General features: G+C 38.0%; 1 long non-coding RNA gene across 3 annotated transcripts; it reads right to left on the reverse strand.

Annotated features, from left to right (window-relative positions):
* Window positions 1-969: 969 nt before the first annotated feature.
* Window positions 970-17137, reverse strand: LOC140614106 (uncharacterized). Of its 3 annotated transcripts, none has more exons than XR_012015004.1 (9): window positions 16785-17137; window positions 16227-16296; window positions 14462-14571; window positions 10955-11046; window positions 9096-9156; window positions 8831-8937; window positions 7062-7150; window positions 5165-5277; window positions 1323-1796 (listed from the first exon to the last, which is right to left on the reverse strand). It is a non-coding gene; the product is annotated as an uncharacterized lncRNA (long non-coding RNA). The 3 variants fall into 3 exon arrangements; XR_012015003.1 differs by lacking the exon at window positions 9096-9156 and adding an exon at window positions 5807-5931 and having other exon boundaries at window positions 16785-17136; XR_012015002.1 differs by lacking the exon at window positions 9096-9156 and having other exon boundaries at window positions 970-1796; window positions 16785-17133.
* Window positions 17138-24714: the final 7577 nt, after the last annotated feature.

Here is a 24714-nt window from a genome sequence, read left to right on the forward strand (position 1 = left end):
AATCTTTGCATAAATTATAGCTTAACAATATAAAAAAGAATACCATTTCCTATTTTGTGCTTTGTGTTTTTAATTCGTTACCTGATGTCATTATTGTAACCAGTGCTTTCTTATAACTTGAACGTATAGTTGACCCTTGAAAATGCAGGCATTTTGGGCACCAACATTCCCCCTCACATCAAAAAAATCAACGTATGACTTTTCATTCCCCCAAAGCTTAACTACTAATGGCCTACTGCTGATCAGAAGCCATACTGATAAACAGTTACCAAATTTTTATATGCATTATATATTTTTAAAGTAAGCTACAGAAAGTTATAAAAACTATAAGAGAAAATATATTTACAGTACTGTATTTATCAAAACAAAAAATCCATGTGAAAGTGGACTCCTGCAGTATGCTTTTCAAACCCACATTCTATGCTTTTGTAACTGCTTTAATACTTACTTAATCCTTTTGTGTTTCTTTATTTTCAGTTTGTCATTTGGATTTTGTTTTCCAGTCTAATCTCCCATTTACATTCATTATAATGAAAATATTTAGTCTTACTTCTGCTTGTTAAATAACTTCTCTTTTTAAGTGCTGTCTTTATTTTCTAATTTCTGCCCTATGTACTCATTTGTGTTGTCTTATCTTTTTGTTGTTTTAGACTATAGGCATTCTATTTGAAATTCTAGTCCTGTTTCTCTTTTTACATTTAAAAATCACTTAATTTCTATCTTGAGTGGGATGCATTGATCAGAAAGAAATCTTTTGTGTATTAAACATGGATAAGCACCAGAGTTTACCAAAGGCAACTGAAGGAGTTAAATTATGAAATGAAGAATTATGCCTATCAGCTGGACATTAGAGAAAAGAGAATAGGAACAGAGAAAAGATGACCCTATGGCATGACTTGCAGTCTCTTACCCTCCAATAAAGGCGTATTAGTTTCCTATTGCTGTTGTAACAAATGACCAGAAACAGACTAGATTAATACAACCCCAGTTTTATAATTTCAGTTACTGTAGGTCAGAAGTCCAATAGGCTTAGGTCTCTGCTTAGGTCTCCCAAGACTGAGATCAAGATATTGGCAGCTTGTGTTCCTTTCTGGGGTTTTGTTTTGTTTTTGTTTCTGGTGTCTGATCTTATTTATTTTGTCACTCTTAGAAAATCTCATTTTTGACTGGACTCAGACTTAGAGGTAGAAGCTCTCAGAAAGGACAGCCTCTATCTCTTGGCAATCTGTTCCTGGCGTTCTTCCTGGGGTTTTTGGGAAAGAATCTTCTTCCTTGTTTATTCAGACAATTGATAGAACCTCAGTCCTACAACTATAAGGAACTGGATTCTATTTCCCTGCTGGTTATCAGCTGAGGGCTGTTGCAAGATGCCACCTCCATTCTGTGGCTCATAGTCCCCTTCCTCCATCTTCAAAGTCAGTAATAGTGGGTCAAATCCTTATGCTGCATCTCTCTGACTCCAGCTGGGCAAGGGGTCTCCTCTTTTTTTGTTTGGTTTGCAATATTACAAATAACACATAAGCCATCTGAATCCAGTCTTGGTCTGATTTAGTCAACTTTTCATGGAGTTGCCAATTTTTTCTAAAACATCACTTAACACAACCAGCTAGTTTCCTTCCTTCCAAGAGTTTCTCTTTTTATAGGCTGGTATGATTAGATTTGGCTCAGAGGAATCAGCTTTCCTTTTCAAGATCCCCAAGCTTCATCACATCTGGGTAGTCTTTTGGCTATGTAATGACATTTTTACAGGTTCCAGAGATTAGAGAGAGGACGTTTTTGAGGGGTGCTTGTTCATCCTACAATAGAAGGGTAGGCAAGATCCTATTAGAAATCAGACTAGGCAGCATTAGGAGTTCTGTTCAAAGCTTCATTGTATTGACCTGACAGTAGGGTCCTACCTTGTACAAATGAATTATAAGAAAAACCATATGCAAATGAAACCAACAGTAATTAGGTGTGGGGCTGCATGTGGCCAGGGGGAGATTTCTGATGGAGATCAAGAATGGTGTCAATGGAGGGGAAGAATGTGACACCTGCAGAGAGATCTTCTGGGCATTGCAGACTTAGTGCTGTCCTTTGTGATCCAGGCTGGAGTAGATGTTACCTAATAAATCATGTAGTTTTACATCCAAGTTGCTTCATCTAGTGAGTGTGGCATTGCTGTTTTAAAAATCAAGACAAAACAAAGCTCTCATTTATTAAGAAATGTTCCCTGAGCAAAGCAAGCGATCAGTCTTCTGGTGCTTTATGTAAAGGGTTTAAAGCAATCTAATCAGTCTAGACCTTCGATTCTATTCCCTTCTCTTAACATCAGTCTGGAGGGTTGGGCCAATTGAGGGGAAGTAGCAGGGAGACAACACTATTTCTCAATGTTTGGAGTCAAGGTTGAAACATTATATGAAGGGTCACATAAAACCACCACCACCCCCACCTAAAGTAGAGACAATGAGTTTCCAATGTATTTTATTTTTCTCATTTCATCTACCTAGCTTCTCCATAGTTTGTTACATCTAAATTTTGCATCTAAATTATTCTTAGAACATGGTTTTCATTTTATCTACTGAGTTTTATATTCGATTTTACAAAATAGATTTATATTTATTTGTGTAACTATCAGTAATTCTATCAGTAATTCTACTGAGAGACCTTTTATAAAACTATTTTACTATTCTTTAGTTCTTAATTGGATAGACATGATATTATATCAATATATTTTATCTGTATGTGCTCCAAGTAAAAAAGATAGAAACCTTTCTTTTTCTGAAATATTTATTTTCTAAAAATCATTTTGCAGTGTTAATCTTCAATCAGCCTCTTTATAAGATGGCTTTTTCTTTCTCAGCACATTCTGGATTCATCCTTTTCTCTCCATCCAAATTTTTTTCTTCCACTTTAGACTGAAATATTTAGGCTTTGGTTTCTATATTAACCTTCAAACTGATTTCCTACCTAATCAGTCCTCAGGCAGGTGCTAATCCACTTCCCTGAAACATGTTGACCTTGTTGGTTGGTTACTTGTGTCCTTACTAATACTGCCTAATGTAGGTTACTCCTTTTTGGATGGTCTTTGCCATTTCTTTCCCTTAATCAAATCGTTACATTTTTTTTCAGTGCCAAATGCAGATTAGATCTTCTCTACCTGATGACACCTGGCAACTGTCTTTTCCTTGTCTTGATTCATATAATATCTATCATCCACTTGAAGGACATTAACTCAAATTATATGTACTTTATGCTTTTCTCTCATTGTTTCTGAGATTCTAATTTCCTCTATTATATTTTAGGTTTGGTTAGGTCAGTTATTGTTTCTTCTTTTATGGTCTCCCCCGCACCTGGCATGCTGCTATGCTCACAGTAAGAGTTTAAGAGATTTGCTGTTCACTGAATCACTAAGTTTGTGCTAGATGACTCAGCTCAATCATTTAATGTAACTTAAATACAAAAGTTAAAAATGTATGCATGGTTTTAAAATAAAATTATAAAAAAAAGAAAGTGAAAACTAAAATTCTCCTTAGCCTCCCTTTTTCCAATTTAAACTCCTGGTGGTTTCTTATGTATACTTAAAAGAAATGTTTTGACTTATTAGCATCATACTGACTAGAACTTGTATTCACCTATATGTAGGGAAAATTTATAGGAATTCTATGTGGGAATATGTAAGAAATTTCTAAGAATCAAAATATGTAGAAAAATATATAAGAAGCTGTATATACTGTTCTATTTTTTTTCCTCACATTTCTTAGTTTGATGATCTTTATAAGCATTTTTGGCTATATCTTATCACTTTTTAATGACTACATAGTGCTTGCCATATTTATAAAAAATACTATCTCCCATTTGTGGATATTGACACTATTTTGAGTTATTTGTAATAACAAATAGGAAGTATACATTTCAAGGAAAAAATCTGTCTTGACACCCTACTGCTCTGGAACAAATGTATCTTCATCCCCATATCAGATCTCTCAAGTAAACCTCCCCTCTCCAAAATGATGACTTTATATTTACAATGAAGAGAGTGCATGAGAAAGAATGTGAGAGACTTTTAATTTAATACCCAATTATGATAATAAGTGGGGATGGACAGGGAACACCTGATAGGATCAGTAGATCATAGACCCCAGTAGGGTTATTGAAGGGAGTGAGTGGGAAAACAGGAGTTGCTGGTCTGAAGGTAGGATGCATGAAACTACATTATAAAGGAGATGCAGTTCTAATGACCGGATCTAGAACTTGGTTATGAGAGCCGAAAAGAAAGGCGAGACAAGGTGGAAGGCAAGGTCACTAGGGAGAGATTAAGAAACTGATAAGCCAGGGCAGTGCAAGGTTCATCTACAGGAACCTTGATATTTTAACAAATTATGGCCAGAGTAAGGTTAGAAGTTGTGTTCACATGCTGGGAGGGACAGACTTTAGGTGCTGTGGAGGGCTGCAACAAATAGGGGATGGTAGTAGAGTCTGATGTCATCTTCCTCATTCAACAGTTGAACGTTTATTTCTTGAGGAATTCTTCTAAACCAGAGAATAGTCAAGAAAAAGTGTCATGATTTACACAGTTTAAGGTCGTGCAAAAGCTAAGTTCTAGAGCCAGGCAGCCTGGCCTCAAATGTTGGCTGCTATTTACTAGCTGGGTGACCTGAAGGAAAATGTCTTATCCCAACTGTAAACTGGAGATAAAGGTAGCTCCCTCCCAAGGTTGTTGCAAGTCTTATTTGAGATAATATATGTAAAGCACATAGACCAGCACCCGGTGCAGACTAAGTGCCATGTAAGTGTTTGCCATTAATAATGTCACTTTCTTCCCTTAGGTATCACAGAGTATGCCAAGGAAATAGTCATCACATGCACTGTAAGTTGGTTAGAGAGGAAGTTGGTGGAGAGCAATTTGTCAATGTCTTTATGCAGCAATCCTTTCTTGGTACTTATCCCTTAGCTATACCTGCCCATTTATAAAATGACATGTATACCAAGATAGTCATGCTATATAATTGATAATAGTAAAGAGTTTGGAGAAACATATATCCATAGAATATATCCTACGCAGTTCTTGAAAAGAATGCATTAGCTTCCTAATGTTGATAGAGAATTCTCCAGGATAGATTTATGGTTAGGTTAAAACAAACAAACAAACAAAAAACCATCAAATGCAGGACAGTATACGTACTTGGCTGGCATTTGATATGTGCATATATATTTCGCTGTATGCCCAAGTCCACGGCAGCTTGTATGAGAGTCTGAGGAAAACTACCATTAGTCCTTCCTGGTGGGCAGGATGCACTGCGTGAATCACAGGAGAATAAACCAAAATGTGAAACTGAACAAGCCAGGGTTCTAACAAGGCTAAGGAGCTGACACCTATCTCAACTCAGGGCTTTTGAATTGGAAACTGGATCCGCATATACATTTAAAGTATTCAGAATGACTCAGGAAAAGGATCAGTATCTATATATACTTGCTAAAAATAAAATAAAATAAAAACAACTCTCAAAGTTCTCGGTCACATCACAGCAGCACGAAAGCAATCGATCTATTTATTCTTGTTCCAGCTGCTTTCTAGTAGCACTGCAACTCAGATGCTCTGTTTATTTAAACCTAAATTTAGCATGAGGTGCCTGGGCAGCTCAGGACACTGTAATAAAATGTTAGTGAGTGGCACTATGATCCATGGCTGCTGATGAGAACGTAGGACGTTATGTTTCCAGCAAGTCTTAAAGGCCATGACACACATGGAAAAGAAAATAAGAGAGAAGAAGTAATTGAGATTCTGAGAAGGGACATTGAGAATTACCTACAAATAGAAACTGACCTTTTTTTTCTTTTTCGTATCCTTAATCCCCTCCTAACCAAACAGCACAGCGATGTGTTGGAAAAGCAGGCATGGTTTCTGTGCTACAGGCTATAGCTGGTGTGTGAACAGAGCAGTTTCTAATCCTGTACCAAATATAAAATTAACTTAAAAAATGGCTTTCTGTTTCAGTTTGTTTGCTCATAAGTTACAAAGCCTTGATAGATATTTGAGGAAAATGAAAGCAATAAGCTCAAAGTTGTTCGACTGAGAAAAATAGCTGCTTTGTGAAACAGACATTTCTGAGAAACCTCTACCCTCAACCCTCTGCGCTTGGCCCCACCTTCCCTCTGAAGTCATACTGGAGGAAGAATGTGCTGTGTTGAGCAACGCTGTACCACACATGGGCCAGCAACCAAGGGAAGGCTATTTCCATGCTAGATGGATTCCAAAGAACTACATTTTGCTTGAGGCTAATCCTGGAGTCTGCTCTTGCCCAGAGAGGGCCTTTGTGGTCTTGAAAGCCCAAAGACCCATCAGAATAATTCAGAGATTGAGGGCTTGGGTTCACTCTAGGGCATAACCAGGTACTAGGTTTGGCCCATTGATCTCAGGCCACCCTAACGCCATTTCAAGTCAAAGCCAAAAACTGACCTGATTTCTCTGGAGTCTTTAGGACAATCTCTGCCAGCAATAAAGGTGTGCTGAGTGTAGGACCCTGGAGGCTACTGGAGCCAGGGCTGGGAGCAGCTTCAGGGCTACCACACCCAAAGCAAGGAATGTCAGGAATCCCAGTCTTCTTTCAGAGTACTTGTGAGACCATCAGACTTCAGATTCCCTTCATGGGTATCTGATCCTCTCCCCAGTCTTACCTTCTCATCAAAATTTCTGTTAGGACCAGGGTCAAGTCTAGTCCTGCCCCAGGGGCCACTATCCTAGTCTCTTCACAAATGTTCCTAGCAGCCCCTATCTCCTGGGCTGGACCAGGTTTTCTGCATTCCTTAGGTAAGAAAGGTTGGACATTGCTGCTCTGCACAGATACTCTTACAACAATGCTGGTTTCAACTCTAACCTGGATACATTTAAAGTTCTGTAGCTCTATAGCTTGACTATGTAGGCAGTGGTTCTGGCCTGGGACTAATTTGTCGTCGTCCCCCCCGCCCTCCCCATGCTTTCTTCAAGCTCATCACCACTAGATCCGTCCTCCTAACTCAGAGCTCCCAGAAAACCAGATGGCCAGGAAAGCACTACTTGGAATACTTTATTGGAAATGTACCTTGGCTGAGATATGTCTGGGGCTGAGCTCTAAACAGGCCCCCAGACACTCATCCATGCCATCTCAGACCCACTGGAAGCAGACGGTCACTAGAAAAGAAAAGAGAAAACAAGACTATAAGTCTACCTGGACAAATGCCACCCTAAAGGAAACACTCACCTCCTTCCAGGTCTACAATTCTAAGAGTGAATAGAAAGGCTATGCTTCTCTGTTATTCTTCTAAAAAAAGTGACAGAAGGAATTCTTCTTGTTCTTCAGGTTTTCTAATTCAGGTTCTAGAAGTTGACAGAGCATGACAAGTCCTCCCCTTCCCGTAGTCCCACTCCACTGCTTCCAAAAGGTCATCAGTGAAGGAGCAAAGCCAAAAGATGCAGAAGAAGCACTGCATTTTAAAAGACTTGTCAGATTGTGTGATTGATAGTACAGTAAACTCAGTATATTGAAACAGTAAATAAATAGGGCCCATGTGCCCTAAGTTAATATAACTCCCAAGGGTGCCTTGGTTTCAAGGGCACAGTTTATGTCCTGCAGAATCTCACTCAATTAAATAATAAAAATAAAGTAGCAGAAAGGCTCTCAATCAGGGAGTCCCTGCTGAGAGCTCAAGCTCTGCTTTGTGCTAAGGGGTGCAGATGACAGCTTTCCCATCTTCAGGGGGCCTGCAATCCAGTTGTGGAGGGAGACTCACACCCGAGAGCAGCATAGCCGAGGACTGAACAGTGTGCAATTAAGTGCTGCTACTTGGTTTTTGAGGCAAGGGAAGACTGGCTTCTCTGGAGAAGACTGAGTAAAAGAGAGGGTCAGATACTGGACCCTGCAGGGAAGAAGTGAGGACAGGTGGGGAGAGAGAAACAGAATGGCCCTCCTGGAAGTGGGACAAACAAGCTCTGTTCATGGACTGTGAAGAGGCCACACTGATGAGAGCAGACCATCTGCCCTGTGTTAGTAATTTCAAAAGGGCCACTACAGATTATGCAGAACACAGCCAAGAATATGTTGATCTGATGGATGGATATATATGTAAATTCAAAAGAGATAGGATTCATTTTACTTTGTCCTTCCACCACAGATCCAGGACAGTTGCCTCAGAAATTGTACTATAGTTATAAGCATCAAGCTGAGGATTGGAGACTTTGAAAGAAAGAAACATTTTCTCATTAGACCAATTACTTTATCATCTCCTTGGCCATGGTCATCTAAGTCTTTTCCTTTCCTTCCAACTCTTGAATTTTCACCTTGAGATTCCAACCCAATACCTATTCCTGTATAAAATTAGTGAAAGTACAGCATCAGGCTTATATAGTATTTGGAAAAAGAAACCGAAAGAAGAAAAGGAAAACACTTCTGTGCAATAATCTTCATGTTATATTCAAAATAGAACTTAGAAAACAACTAAAATAAAACATAGATATGGTTAGTCTCTAAAGCTGGGTCTGCCACAAAGGCGGCACATGACTTCAGTAAGAGGGAAACAGACTTGCATAGTTGTGATAAATGAAGTGGAAAACACTTTGTGAATACATTTTGATCACAAATATTATCTTAGCATTTACTTTTCTTTAAAGTATGGGATTGTATTTTCCGGCAAAATGAGTAATTTTCCAAATTTACTCTTTTCCTTTTCATCAAAATGGTTTTTCCCTTGCAGAAAAGCCTAATACCTATAAAAAGGTTGGGCAAAATTTGAAATTAATGAATAAAGAATGTATATGACTTTGTAACAGTCCTGGGGGAGGTGAGGCCATCTGGCTGTATAATTCACAACCCACCTGAGACATGTTCCTGTAGCTGTATGCTGCTCACTGATTTTGTACTTCTTGATAAAGATCACGTGAGAAATTAGCAGCCTTCTGCTCAAAATGCGAGGTCCCCATACCTAATACAACATAATGGAAAAGTAAATGTGAAATATTTCCCTTGTCCTTTGACAAGCTATTCTTTATCAGACTCCAATTTGAGCTTCTCTTCAGTCCGCATCTGTGAATGCGTACACCAGTGACTGTGTCCTGAGCTCACGGACAATGCATAACTTACCAGGATGACACACCCCAAGTGCCACCAGACAGACGAATGTGCATTCTCTCCCCCGTCACTCCTGAAATAGAGCAGATCTACATCCAGACTAGTTCCCCAAAATTCAAAAGGAAAATCCTTAAGCAAAAACACTTTCATTAGAGGTCTAAAAAGTTTATGAAAGCACGCGGAGCGTACCCCCATCATACAGACCCACGAATCACATTAGGGAAGACAGTCAACCAGAACCTCCTTAGGTTTTCACAGGGACACACAGGAGACCCTCACTTACGTGGCTAGGAGAACAAGAGAGGAGTTAACAGCTCCAGTCTTGGCTCCCACACTCACTGCCCACGTCAGGCAAGTTTCTTAACTGGGCTGAGTCTGAGTCCACATTTGTAAAATAGGACCATGATTCCACATTTCCAGGTTTGTTTTGACAATCACAGGTAATATATTTGAAGGAAACAGCACTCAAAGTCTCAAAATCATACCTATCGTTATTCACTGCTGGTAATGGTTATATTATTTCCACTTTTATCATTGACGCAACATAGAAAAATTAGAAGCTCAGAGAGATAATTTGCTACATTTTCAAAGCCTGCCATCCTACTACAGGCTCTGGAACCAGGAATATCCTGTCTTGCCACAGTAACATCTTTTTTGCAGTCAGTACTAGACTCTTTTCTGGTACAGAGCAGATTTTTCTTTTTATGGAAGTGAATGCAATATTACAAAGACGCTTTTAATCAGAAACAGGCCACCTAAGCAAGAAACATCTCCTCAACAGGAAGTAAAATGTTAACGGTTCCATCATTTTGCCACAAGGCGGGCAACATGCTGGGAAATGCTTTTGCCCACTTTTCACTCCTTGTCTAATCAATTTTTATTCTTTTCCTAGTCACATGTAATGAGGTTGGAAATGGCTAAATAAAGTGAAAGATGTTTTGAATTGCATTACTAAGTGGTAGCTGCATTATTTCATAAATGAATAGTGCTACCCACATTCATATAATTTATGAATCAAAGTGTCATTTGGGGGAAAACATCAGTGTCAGATTTTGCATTTAAACGCCTGCATTAGCTGTCAGCTGTGCAAAGTCCCATAAAGACAAACAGCTCTGCAGTAGGCACACAGATGAGGGTATTCATGGCCCACATTTGCAAGGAGACGTGATACTGTAATCATGAAGAAGTGTTCGGTAGTCAATTCCTTTGGAGCTTATCTAAAAGTTCCTAACTTCCTTTCTCAAAACAGCCACATCTACATGATCCATACTAAGTAGCAGAGTCTTTTGAGACTTTAGAATTTCCTTTTCTTTTAATTCTATCTCTGTCTGAAAATAATCTTATTTTTTATTATTGACTTTAAGGCCAATCAAAAAACAAAATTTAATCAACTGTATAGACAGTGGCATAGAATAAGCGGTATTTACATGGCAAGCTTTATTTTTTTATTTTTTTAAATTTTTATTTATTTATGATAGTCACACACAGAGAGGCAGAGACACAGGCAGAGGGAGAAGCAGGCTCCATGCACCGGGAGCCCAATGTGGGATTCGATCCCGGGTCTCCAGGATCGCGCCCTGGGCCAAAGGCAGGCGCCAAACCACTGCACCACCCAGGGATCCCACAAGGCAAGTTTTAAATCAATATTTCTGTTCTACCGAAACCTTCCTAATTAATGGATATTTATGAAGTATTGCCTTCCAAGTTAATAGATACTTATTAAGTATTACTCTATGTGTTGGGGGGTGGTATGTACATGCGTGTGCATGCACCTAACAGCCTAAAGGGGTGGGGGGAAGTAAAGGAGGAAGGGGAGAGAGGAGGATGGGAGAAGCTTCATGCCATCAAATCTTAGATCTTTAAATACATACCTTACTTCTCATTCATTTATTCAACCAGAGTTCATTCAGCTTCCATGTGCTGCTGGGCTAGTTGCCAATAGTGAACACATATGGTCCTTGCCCTCAAGGATCAAGTCAAGAGAGGAGAAAATTAAGGGCTACAGATAAATAAAAAACGTACTCTAGGGTCATTCACAGGATCAATGTTTTAATAGACCTGGAGCCAAGGTTTCAGTGGCAGACAAAGGGCGAGCCCCCTAACTCAGCTGGTGGAAGGATAGGCTCTGCAGGAAATGGAGCATTGATGCTGTTGCTTAGAGGAGAACTATGTGATATCCAAGGAAAGATGAGAGAACAAAGGAATTTTAAGAAGAGGCAACAATACAGGCTGAGGAGGGCTCTGAGGTGTAAGACCACATGAAACTTTTAAAAATTGCAAATGCCTTATGTGGAATATAAAAATGTGACAAGAGACAAACTATGAAAATAGGGAAAGGACCTATTCAAACGAAGAACAGCAACAACATAGAACATTCTAGATGAAGAGACCTAGAAATAGTAGGGATAATGGTAAGTAAGAGTGCTTGCCCACATTTAAGGGAGCAGCACTACTTGGTCCAGACCAATTGTTGCTATACTTGAATATAGTCCCAGGATTGCCTCATTTCTTGATTTATAAAGAAAAGCAAGGAATCCACATCTTTATGTACATTCTACCCATTTTTAAATGTTGGCAACTGATTTTAAAACATATATATATATATTTAAATTCAGACCTAACAGAAGATAACCGTGAACCAGACCCAGTCCACTGTTTTCTAATCGGTGTCCTCTAATCTCATCCAACACTGCGCACCCAGGAGAATGCTAGCACCTTACCGACAGAATAAAACTAAGAGTATTTATTAGTCCTGTGGAACATGATTTCAGGCAGAAGATATAGAAGATTAAATTCATGAAACTCTGTACCGGACTGAAATATTTGTACAGTGAAATATATTTCGGGTGTAGAGAAATGCCAGCGATTAAGTCCAGAAATATTTGGGAGAGAAATCACAAGATTAACCAAATTAAGATTATTTTTTCAAGACATGACTTGCTTACATTATTTCATTTTTAGGATTATAAATTTATATGCTCTTTATAATGGTCAATTAAATGCACTATTTGATGCCAAAGAAATGTAATGTTACTTTATTAATTTTTACTGTCTGTCGAGAGGTTATTTTTCTTTCAGATGTTTTAATTTGCTGGAGAAGTCCGAGCCACTGCCATGTCCATATGGGCAGAGTGATCCCTCTGACTATCTACCTATAAGCAACAAGTGGCTAGAGGCAACTCCTCAATTGCAGCTTCAAGTTCTCAGAAACCTGATCCTGACCACACTTGGTTGAATTTTCCCAACAAATAATTTGGTAACAGATCACTTTACTTTTTAAATGAAATGTATGCATTTAAAATTCATAGCAGCAGACATGCCTTATTGGACAACTATTACTGTTCTCCAAAGACAATAGCAAAGTTGATCAAAAGCACTCTTGTATACAGAAAAAGATTTGAAGATAAGTAATTAGGCAAAATGGTGCATTAATTTCCTCAGAATAGTAAAAACACAGGTGAGATTTAATCTTACTGTTTTTGATTGGCATCTTATACTTTTAGGAATTTATGTAAGTGAGGAACATATACAATATTACAGACTATGCATTATTTATATTCTGAAAAATTAGATGATTATTTTGAAACCTTTTTCCTTTTATTGGTTTAATGTATGAAAATGGACAAAATGATGTTTGTTGATGACCATTCAAGGATGAAAGTAAGGAAAAAAATGCAGAAGATCTGCTCTTCTATCCTTGAAAAGAATGCAGATAAAAATGTGTGGAAGTCTAAATATGCTTTAATTTGTTATCTTCAACGTTTCCTTTCTCCTCACCTATATGGTGAGTAGCTGTAAAACTTTAAAATAAAAAATAACCTGCCATCTTTTCTAAAGGACAAGATTACGCAAAGAGTCCCAAGGGGTGACTTCAGTTCACATCAAACATAAAACAGAACAAAACCTGGGAAAGAGAAGGAAACGTGAAGGACAAATATTTCATAACATTACTATATATTAGTCTTGAACTTGACTCCAGGAACTGAGTTTATGTACTGAAATATACATTTCAGGGCACCGGAAAGTTGTACTCATGTCAAAGTTATGAAATTGCTTTGATGTTCAACAAGCATAGCAGTCGCAACAAAACATACGAGAGAATAAGTAACCAAAAGAATGCCCCAGTCAGCAAATCTGAAAAATTAGGAAGACTAGAAGTCGACAAAACGTTGGTCCCTTTGGGCAGTATGGATAGTTTTTATTAATACTCAATGTTCCTTTGAGAAGGTGAATAGCTCATTAAGGCTACAACGAGGCTTGCAAAGAAATGCAAAGGATTGGGAATAAAACTTGATTTCTTTAGAAACTGAAAATGATGTGTCTGAAGCTCCCATCAGCTAAATAGGTCCTCGGTGTGCCTAATGCTGAGATAAATAATGCTAAGTGTGTTACTACTTCGGTGTTCCTATTGCAATTAATATAATCCTCCAGGGAGAAAACAAGGTATCATGCAAAAAACCCCTGGTACATAAAACTGAACATTAAATTGAGTCAGATCTTCTCAACTGCCTAAACCACGCTTTGAGAAGTATAACATTTGGGACATCAGGGTAACATCAAAAGCAGTTCTGATACTCCAGGGTATGGTACTCCAGCGCCTGGAAGAATTAAGGGAACAATTAAAACAATGGGAAAATCTGGCTCATTAAGAAAAATTCTTGCTAGAATAACAAACGTAATATGAGCATCAGTCAGCAAGTACTTTACTTTCTCTTGGGCATTCATACCACACCTATCATTTCTCTTCTCCCCCATTTGTAACATCTCCTCATATAGCATCATGCAGTTAATAGGTTCTTCACTCTGTCTTCCAACTCACTAATGGTTTTTTTTATGAATTTTAAATTAACAGGATTAGACATAGCATCACACCTAGTTACACACCATATGGTAGTTTCTCCCAAGTGCCGTTTATTATTATTACTTTATTTATTCAGATCCAGGATATAGACACAGCCATGTTCCCACACGAATCTCAAAGGTCAGATAATCCATTTCTCTCATTCTAACTGGTGAGGAAGTTAAGGCCAAGTGAGGTTCAGTGATCTTTAAAAGACCACTTATTGCTCCAAGTATTTACTACCAAATCTTAGACTAGACATTAACCATTTCCTCCGCAGACATTTCATTTGCTCTCTGAAGAGAGTCACACTATATCCAAGCAAAATCAGAGGAAAATGTATTCGGCAAAGTAAATTTTTGCAAAATCAATGACACCCATGAGCTTATAACTTGAAGGACTTGTATTTTACGTTATAGTTTGCATATTCTATGCTTTTAGGGCGTGGCAAGTTATACAAATGAGAGAAATAGTTTTTCAGATGATAGGAAGAAAGTGATGAACCGTTTTTAACTGTGTTCTTTTTGAAATTACTTACTTATTTATAACTTTTGGAATTAATCTCTGAGTTCCAGATCAATTTCAACCGGAGTCCACAAATCTGTGGTACTTTAAATCCCATAGGATGGCCTGATTAATCCTTTCTCCCTGCATAAATGAGATACTTTTATTCCATCTTGGAGAGAGAAAAAATAGGAGTTAGATATTCATCTCTTACTATGTACAAAAAAAATTCCAAATTTTTAAAGATTAGCATTTAAGTCAATAGAGTGTAAGAAGTTTATGCTTGGATGCACTCCCTCTGCTTTCAACACATGGGAATAAAACGTAGAAAGGAAAAATGCAAATGGCATAACAAGACCAAAGGTGAAATAAAACCTCTCTTGAATCAGAAGCAGAAAGAACTCAAGACCCTGTGTAGGTCCCAAACCCATTGGTCATCTGGGCTCTGAGTCTGGAAGCAGCAGCAGGGGCCAAGAGCTAAGCTCCTGTAAGCAGGAAGCCAAAACCAGTACAGGTGAGTCAGGGGCCGCTGCTTAAAGCTAGAGACAGGAAGGGAGTTCCCCTCTAAAGAAACACACTTAAAAACAAAAACAAAAATAGCTCTCAACATTTCTTAGGGCTACTGTTTCTATGGAGCCGCAGATTTAGGAAGGCAACAAATATACAGTTAGATCTGTAGGATTAGTCAGAGATCTGTAGGATTAGTAGGCAGATTTTTCATGTCCTCTAGTATCACTGCAGAAAAGAAGCTTTAAAACCTAATTTTAAGATCGGTTTCTGGACTTTGAGACTGAGTAGAAGAAATCTAAAAACTACAAGCCAGAGACAGAAACTTGAGAACAGAGAACGTCTCAAAATATCTGAAATAATTGTCATACAGACCTTGGTTTTAACCCACAATGCAAGCAAATTGGATAGGAAAGAGTAAACATGTATGAAAACACACACACACACACACACACACACACACACACACACTAAAAATGTGCTCCTGGGTAGCTCACTCATGGGATAACAAGGAAGCTTTGACAGACATGATGAAACACTTAGAAGCAAATGGCAACTGAACATACGGTAGAGCACAATTTATACAATGGAGACATTGGTGTTCTAATAAATTTAAATTCATTTATCTGAAAAGTATTTTAAAACTTTTTTTTAAAGCAAAGACAAATGAGTTAAGCATTGAACTGAAGAAACTAGGAAAAGTAAAACAGAGTAAATCTGAAGAAAGTTGAAGCAAGAAAATAACAAAGCTAGAAGCAGATATAAGTAGAAAACAAAGCAAAAAAATAACCAATGAAATAAAAACCTGATTTCCTGAAAAAAAAGCAAAAGAGAAGTAAGGCTAATCAATAAAACAAGTAAAACACAACATTATTAGAAATGAAAAAGGACATACCTACAGGTATAAAGCACATTTTAAAACCAAATCAAATTTAGGCAGCAATCTAACGTAAATATAAATGCCAAAAAAATAATAAAGGATTATTTAGGAGTAAAATTGTATATAAAATAACACATCATAATCTAATTCCACTTATCCTGGGGATATAGGAAGAGTTCAGTAATAGAAAACTATTAAGTATTATACTAATAAGCTTCTATTAGGGAAAACCACCTGATCATAATAATAAATGTGGGGAGGGGAAGCATTTCATAAAATTCAATACTTTGATTTGAAAAAAAAAAAAAAAAACACACTTAGAAAACACATGTAGATGATTCCTCTTTCGGATTGTAAGCTTACCAATGCAATATATTGGAAATGAAGAAACAAAATTCTATGTATTGCCTACCTATGTATTGTGGGATTTTCAGGAGGAGAAGGTACAGGATATGAAGTCAGCATCAAAATTATTAAGGTTCCTACACAACAATAATCAATTAGAAGAAATGATAGAAACAAATTTTGCCCATTATAGAAAACAAGAGTAACGAAAAAACCACAATGAAGCCAGGAATAAACCTAAGAAAAAAACAGAAAGACTTGGAGGAATAATACTTTACTGAAGGACCTAAACATGGACTTGAATAAATGGATATATATTGATGAATGTAAAGGCCTAATATTGCAAAGGTGTCAATTCTCCCTTTGGTTTTAAAATTCTAACACACAAGTGTACAAAGGATCATATGAACTCATTTTTTAAAAAGTAAACTTGGCTTCCAAGTCTGTATTAGCCAGATTTCATTGGAATGTCTTATATTTACTTCCTGAGTCCCTATCGGACTTTTTGGCTTCTACTGGTTCCTAATTATGACTGCCCATTCACAATTCTAATTCTGTAATCCATTCACCTGGCTCGTGGGATTTCCTGACCCCCAGCCTGGTGAGTTCTGAACTCTGGTCTTACCTCCAAGCTTAGATCACTCCTTTATAGAGAACCAACGTCTGTAGCACTGCTGGGTTGTAGTTGTGTAATCCTGTTCCATAAAACAGTACATGACCACATTCACTGAATGACCCTTAACTTAAACTTGAATTTCTCTATTTTACATCCAAGAACTTTAGGAAAAAAGTATTTTTAATGCATAAATGCTTTAGTTCTACTAATGCATGTCTCATAATGGGTGTGCCACTATCCGTGATGTACTCTGGAAATAGGATTTTCAGGCCAAACTGATGACTCACTGAGACATCATTTCTAGAAATCTAGTCATTTCTGCCTAAGAGACTGGCCACTCTCAGGAAGTAATGAATAAGTTACCAAAAGGGAAGTTAAGCTTTGAATGAATTGAAGTCTTGTGAGATTCCGATGAGTCAAGCCATTTTTTTCCCCCAAAAGAAAAATAACCCTGGTCAATTTTCAAAATGCGAAATTCTGATTCTTTCATAATGAAAAAAAAAGTTCTGTTGCTTTAAGATTTATTTATTCATGACAGAGAGAATGGCAGAGGGAGAAGAAGGCTCCATGCAGGGAGCCGGATGTGGGACTCGATCCTGTGATTCCGGGATCACACCCTGAGCCGAAGGCAGATACTCAGCCGCTGAGCCACCCAGGCGTCCCCAGGACAAACTTTTTAAAACTTCATACTAGAAGAAATCTGGATAATGATTGCAATTTTTAAAGTTCTTTAAAAAAATACATGTACACATGAAGCTATAAATTTATCTGTCAAATACTTTAAAAATTAAATAGGTCAAATAATTAGTTTGCTTAGAGCTTTACTCTGACTTATTTGCCACTACTTTATTATATGGGAAAAACAAATCAGATATTGAATAGCACTTCCTTCAAAACAACTAGTTACAAGGATCTTAAACATTATAGTCTATGTTTTAAGTCCAACAGGAATAGTAAATTAAGATTCAGTTCCATGACTGAGATATCTGGGAAGTTAAATTTTTCATTTGTCCATGATAACAACAAAAAAAAAAGATGTTGGAAGGAAAGCATATTTCATGACTTTTTCTGTGAATAGATAGGAGACAGCTGGATTATGCCTAAGCAGTGTTAGTAGCTACATACACGGCCTCTGTTGCCTTTGTTCCTTTTTCTCCACACTCAGACATTCATTCCACAATGTTTGTCTATGCAGACAATCTCTTTTTTTTTTTTCACTACCAACTTAGAACTTATCTGTTTTGGGGTCTCATTACCTCAGAAACTTCCCAATGCTTCAGCTATCTAAGAAACACAAAGGAGATTTTGTTTTTCAGTGTACAGTGCTATTCCTGTCATTATGTCAACTCCATGGGCGATGAAACACAACAAAATTATCTTTACAGCACCCTTTTAAAGATAATCATTTTGGGGCACCTGGCTGGCTCAGTCTGAGGAACATGTGCCTCTTGATCTTGGGGTTGTGAATTTGAGGCCCAAGTTGGGTGTAGACATTACTAAAAATAAATATATAAAAAGGAATGTTTTGTCTCCCACAAATTTCTAAAACCTTTATTTTCAGTTAGTTTAACATGACCTTGTTCATCAACAGCCATCATCTGCTAGGGAGGACTAACTCTCTGTCACCTTTTACCATCTAATCTTTGTATGTGGAAGAGATACCTGAACAGAATGGTCTGAACACATCAGATCCTTAGAACAGTGTCATTTACTTAGTAGTATCTATTAAGAATTGGTGGGACTCTAGGGATTGTGATGGTTCATTTATGTGTCAACCTGACTAGGCCTGGGGTTGTCTCTATTGTGTTGTCCATTCTTCTTCACACTCAGCTGAACACGCTCCCCACAGTGCTCCAAAACCAGGTATTTGGTTAAACATTGTTTCTGGATAAGATGAGGTGTTTTGTTCCCAAACATGGTTTTAACTTCTAAACATAAAACTTTCTTTTTGTATGATATATTTAGGACCAAGTACCTAGGAGAGAATCCTAATTATACCCTTGAATTAATTTCCACCCTTACCTGTAGAATGACTGACCCTAATCCCCCTTTCCCACTCAGCTTACAGAACTTGGTCACAAAGAAAGTGGTGATGGGGCTTAAGTCTAAATCCCCCAAGATTAGTGACGAACAAATTAAGAGAGAAGTCTCATTCCTCTCAGAGCCCTCCCTAGGTTAGAAGAAAAGAATCCAGAAGTTTCCAAAAGATACCATGGTAGTCTTCCATATTTTTCAGGCCAGGCAGGAGACCCCACAGCACTTTCCCTGCCACCCCAGTCTCTCTTCACCCTGGTTATTTCTTGGCCACGTTTATAATCCTACAAACTACCCTATCTCCTGACTTTTGCCCCTCACTTTGTGTTCTAAGCAACTTGAGCACAGATTATCCTCCCCAATGTGGATGGGCCGCAGCCAATCTGCTGAAAGCTTGAATAAGAATAAAAGGCTGAGTAGGAAAGAATTCTTTCTGTCTTTGAGTTGGGACATTGGTCTTCTCCTGCCTTCAGGCTGAGAAAGAAACTTACACTACCAACGCTCCTAGTTCCTAGGACTTACTCTAGAGGCCCTGGGACTTACACTCAAACCTAGATCATCATCTGCTGTAGCTCTCCAGCTTGCTGACTACAGATCTGGATGCCTTAGCCTCTGTAATCTCCTAAGCCAATTCCTTATAACAAGTCATATATATATATATATTCATTCAAAGAATAATTACTAAGTACTTACCATGAGCCTGACAGTAAGTACCCTAAGCAGGAGACAAAATTGGTAGCCAAATATCTCTAGCTAAAGTAGAGGCCTACCTTATGCTCATGTCATTGAATTAAGGATGGTTCCATCAGCCAGCTTCCTCCGTAACCTCTAAAGAAGGTCAGCAAGTATGTCTTACATATCTATTATTAGGTATTCTTCCAGGTGCTGAGATACACTGGTGGAGGGCAGAGAAGACCAACATTCATCCCTATTTCATGGACTTTCAAATGTAAGGGGATAGACAACAAGACAAATAAAGTACATAATTGTTGAGAAACAATTCTCCATGGGCCTCTCCCATTTCCACATATATTGTGATCAGAGGTACTGACCTGCCTTTGTTCCGGGCTATTTTCTCCAGGATGTTTATACAGTGAAGAAACTTGAAAAATATAGTCTCTTGTTCCAGAGCAAGGTCAGGTTTTCTTACAGCCTTGGCTATAGCAATAGTGATAGTGATAGGCTTTAGGGCTGAGTGAGATGGAAAGTCACTAGGAGGTTTTCAGCAAGGGAGTGACATAATTTGATTTGCAGTTTAATAGAATCACTCTGGCTTCTGGGTTGAAAATAGCTCAAACGAGACCAGGGCAGAAGGAGGGAGTCATGAGATTGAAAGATGAGGCACAGAAGGAGGATGTAGCTAGAAATGGAGTGTTTCCTTGAGTTAGAATGAGAGGCAAAAGACTCATGTTCCTTGGGTAAAGGCATTTCTCCTTTTCATATTTAAAGCCCCAATTAGTGTGCTATTTTTCTCATGAGCATTTTTTTTTAGTTCATTGAACTATAATTGTATAACCCTAATTAGTGCTAAGAATCCATTAGGCAATAAAAATTTCTTCTCTAGTTAGAGGAGCACATGTCCTACATGTGAAATTACGAAAAAAAATTAATTTTTATTTCACCAAGTTAGAACCAATTAATTGATAACTTGCAACAGATATTGAGGATTTTAATGTTTTCTGATGCATCGTGAAGCAAATAAAATTGAAACTGAAGTTTTTTTCTTTTTTTGTTTTTTAGTAAGTCATGTCAGTACATAAGCCCTCTTCTTCAGAGGGAGGCTTTATCTATCATTTAGAAAGTAAATGTCATGGCTAGGAAAAAGATGGTCATGGGTGTCCAAATCACTACTTTCTAGGAAGCTTCTCTTCCTAAGCCAGCCATCTCAATCTTCCAGAGATAAAATTTTGCAATGAATTCTAGCTGATTCACTGACCTCATTAACCTCTTATATCCTCCCATAATATAATAAGCCTCATATAAAAATTAAGGGAGGAAATAAGGAAAATGATCATGGCAAGGAAGCAATGCAAACCCTGGGTAAAAGCAGGAAAGATAAATCTCCTTTTATAGACTTCACCATCACCCATCTCTTCTTAGTTCCCTAGGGAGGTATATTTTCTAATCGGTGGCATCATTCTGACCCACCCAGCCAGAGAACATTTGCCATTGAAATCCCCTCTTTTCATTCAGCTTGCGATTTCAACATGACAACTAGACAATGCCACGAATTCCTGACAAGCTAATTTTTGAAAAAGCTCCAGATAATATAGGAGCATTTTAACTATTCATCCATCCATCTATATATCATAGCAACCCTATTTATTTAGCACTCTATCCTGGAGGGTACAGTGATTTACATGGAAAATACAGAGATGTCTAAGATTCGATCGCGGAGGAGAAAATCTTCATGCCAGGAAGGATATAGCACATCCTGTGTTCAATTCAGTTTATATGTGCTATGATTATTAATACAAAGAATCATAGAAAAGAGAAGAACCAATAAACCCTATATGGTGATGGGCTGAGGTGTACATTTAAGCATGAGTAGGATTTACTCAGGAAAGGAGGTAAAGGCAGGAGCAAGATCTTTGGAAGACCATCTTCACCATCAGCCCCATCTCTGATACGTGATCTAGGTTTGAAAAATTTAATGCACTCCCCAAGATAGCTGCCTCACATATTGTTATTGAAGCCTATGCCAGAGGGTTTGTGAATTAGCATAATGAATGTCAGAAGTAATTCTTCAGGGATCTCTGGGTGGCTCAGCGGTTTAGCCCCTGCCTTTGGCCCAGGGTGTGATCCTGGAGTCCCTGGAATTGAGTCCCATGTCAGGCTCCCAGCATGGAGCCTGCTTCTCTCTCCTCCTGTGTCTCTGCCCCCCGCCCCCCCTCTCTATGTCTATCATGAATAAGTTTTTTTTTTTTTTTTAAAAAAGAAGTAATTCTTCATGATGTTGAAGATAGTTAAGGAATGTAGTTGGTTAGAAGGACTTCACAGACCCACTTCCCTGATATGATGGCAAAAGGTTAAGAACACAGCCCCACCCAGCCATGCCCCCCCTCGCTTCATGACGGTTCTGTCCGGATTCAACTACAAACTTGCTTTAGAATATAGTTGCATATATGAAATCTAAATTTAGGCAAACTAATTTATGGGGATAGAAACTAGACAGTTGTTGGGGAAGTGGATTTGATTGGAAAAGAGCATCAGGTTATTCTGTGGGGACCAGGGAACGAAAATATTCTGTGTCTTATTTCAGACAGTGGTTACACGGGTATATGACACTATCAAAATCAACAAACTGACATGATTAGATTTTCATTATATCTTAACAATAAAAAAGATCACTGCATCCCCCTCGAAGTGAACTTCTCATGCATCATACTAGTCAGAGGGTTGAAGGATAGGTCTGGCATTCTCCAAGCTACAAGAACAGTTCCTGACAGTTTTTGCGAGAGCTCACAAATAAATGCAGGTACCCGCGGCCAACTTTGGCTTCAGATCTGTTCTCATTGTAACTAACCATCTGCTCATGAGTTCATAGAGACGGTGGCAGGAAATCAGTACCTACCCCTAACTCTCTGACACTTATCGAAAAACACCTGACATTTGCTAAACAGCTATATTGGCGTCAGTAAATCTGCAACCCCAAATAATAGTGATTCTCATCGTGGAAATAGAAAGTCAAGCTAGAAAGGGAGGGCAGTGTGCTGGTGTGGGTGGGCTTGTGAGAGAGATTGGTCTTTTAGCTCCTCTCTAATTGCTAATCAGTCAGTTTGGCAGATGTGCTGAGTGCTCTTTGGAACAGGAACATGGCCCACATATCTGCTATCCCCGCAAGGCCGTACACAGCGTCTTGCACTAAATATTTAAATAGTGCAATGAAGTAGGGGAGGAACAAATACAGAAAAGTTTGTTTCAGGCATGTGTTTGTTAATTTGTCAAGCCAGAAGGAAAGTTGCAACCCCAAAAGAGGACAAAAGGAAAAGGGAAGAGGCTCCGTGAAAAGTACTGACAATTGACAATAGGAAATGAACAAATATTAGATATAAGCACCTTGGAAATTCTCTATCATACTGTCTTATCTCTTTAGCACCTTTTTCTCTCCTTAGAATTCTCTCTCTCACTCCATGAAAAGAATGAGCTTGACTTTAAAACTATTGTTCTTAAAAAATAAATAAATAAAAAATTTAAAAAATAAAACTATTGTTCTCAAGGAGGCCAGGAACAAAACTTATCATATGTAAGACTTAAACTGTGTTTATTCTGGCCACTAAGTCAAGCTTGGTTTTCTTAAAGCTCTTAAAATATCTTAAATAATTTCTAAAAATATTATAACCTAGAACTGAAAAGCCATTCCTGCATAGTTTCAATTTTATACACATACTTTGAAATTTGATAGCATTTGCCTTATTCCTCCACAAATAACAATGAAATGGTTTAACCTTGATTGAGTGCATTTTATAGTGAATCTGGTATTTCTGAGGTTATATATTTCAATTTCCTCATTGACTGAATAAATAGAAAAAAATGCATACACGATTGTAATGTGAATGCTGTATCATGAATCAAAAGATAGAAACCCTAGACGAGTTTTCCCCATAGAATAGAAACTCAGGATAGTAAAGAAATAAATTTTTGTCACATTCATTTTTTAAATGCCAATACACAGTGAGCTTTGATTATAAGGCCAAAGGGGTTTGGGGGGGGTTGCAGGAATAGTAATTCTCTTGACCTTTTAACAGACCAGCTATGTTTGATGTGAATTTGCATTTATACTTCCAGATGCATAACATTTATGGCCCCTAAAAAAATTAGCGTGTTGCTAGAACACTTAATTTTTTTTAAATGCACATGATACTTGAATGTCCATAGAACACCAGGCACGCAACGTGCGTCATACAAGGCTTTGCTTTTGTGCAATCTGTTCTAACTACTACCCCATGTACCTTGGGGACTTTGCTTACATATTCTAGAATGTTATTTAACCTAAAGATAAATGAAAGTCTTTAAAAGAGAGTACAGAGGCTGCATTCTGAAGCTCAGGTCTTACTTTATTCTTGGGTGCAACTCAACCCACAGAAAGATTATTCACACCCACTCATAGGTCCCAGCTGCACTCCCACCACCAGGTACGCATACACCCCAAATGGCCTCTTTGTAAGGAGGAGGGCCTGGAAGGGAAGAACAGTATGTTCAGTCATTCTGCAACCACTGGGTGAGAAGTTCACCTTCAGCCCAAGTTTAAGAAAGTTAGTGCCTATTCCATACAATTGTGAAAGCCAGAGCAAATGAAATCTTGTTGAAAAAAAAAAAAAAAGTCAAATTTTAGAGTTTGGAATTCTTAAGTTTCAGAGATCTCCTTGCAAGGATAATTATTAACTTGGTATTCCAACTCATGTTGGCAGAAGCATTCTGTTGTCATTTTAGAATGTGTTTTCAAAGGATAACTGGCCTAATAAGCTTGCACAAACTGTATTAAAATGTTAATGCAGAGTTGAAATAAAAAAACACGTTTATGTTTTATATTAGATGGAATTTTACACGTAAGGATGAGTATATTTTTAAAGTACTTTTACTGCAAAACCTGATTTAAATGAACCTCACTGTGGAATAAAATTCCTGGATAATACTTATCTAACTCCAAATGAGGAATAGCAGTATACACGAGCTGATAAGTATACAAAAGGACGGTGAGACAGAAGATTTTAAGTCAGGATTTGTCAACTAGCGTATTACTAACATTTGGGGCTGGATAATTCTTTGTTGTGGGAAGCTGACCTGTGCATTATGGTACATTTACCAGACTTGTTTGCATCCACCCACAAATGCCATTAACAACCCACCCCTATTTCCAAATTATGACAAGCAAAAATGTTTCTAGACATTGTCCCCTGCAGAG

This window comes from Canis lupus, chromosome 2 (genome assembly GCF_048164855.1).
Source record: "Canis lupus baileyi chromosome 2, mCanLup2.hap1, whole genome shotgun sequence".
Classification (NCBI taxonomy): Eukaryota; Metazoa; Chordata; class Mammalia; order Carnivora; family Canidae; genus Canis; species Canis lupus.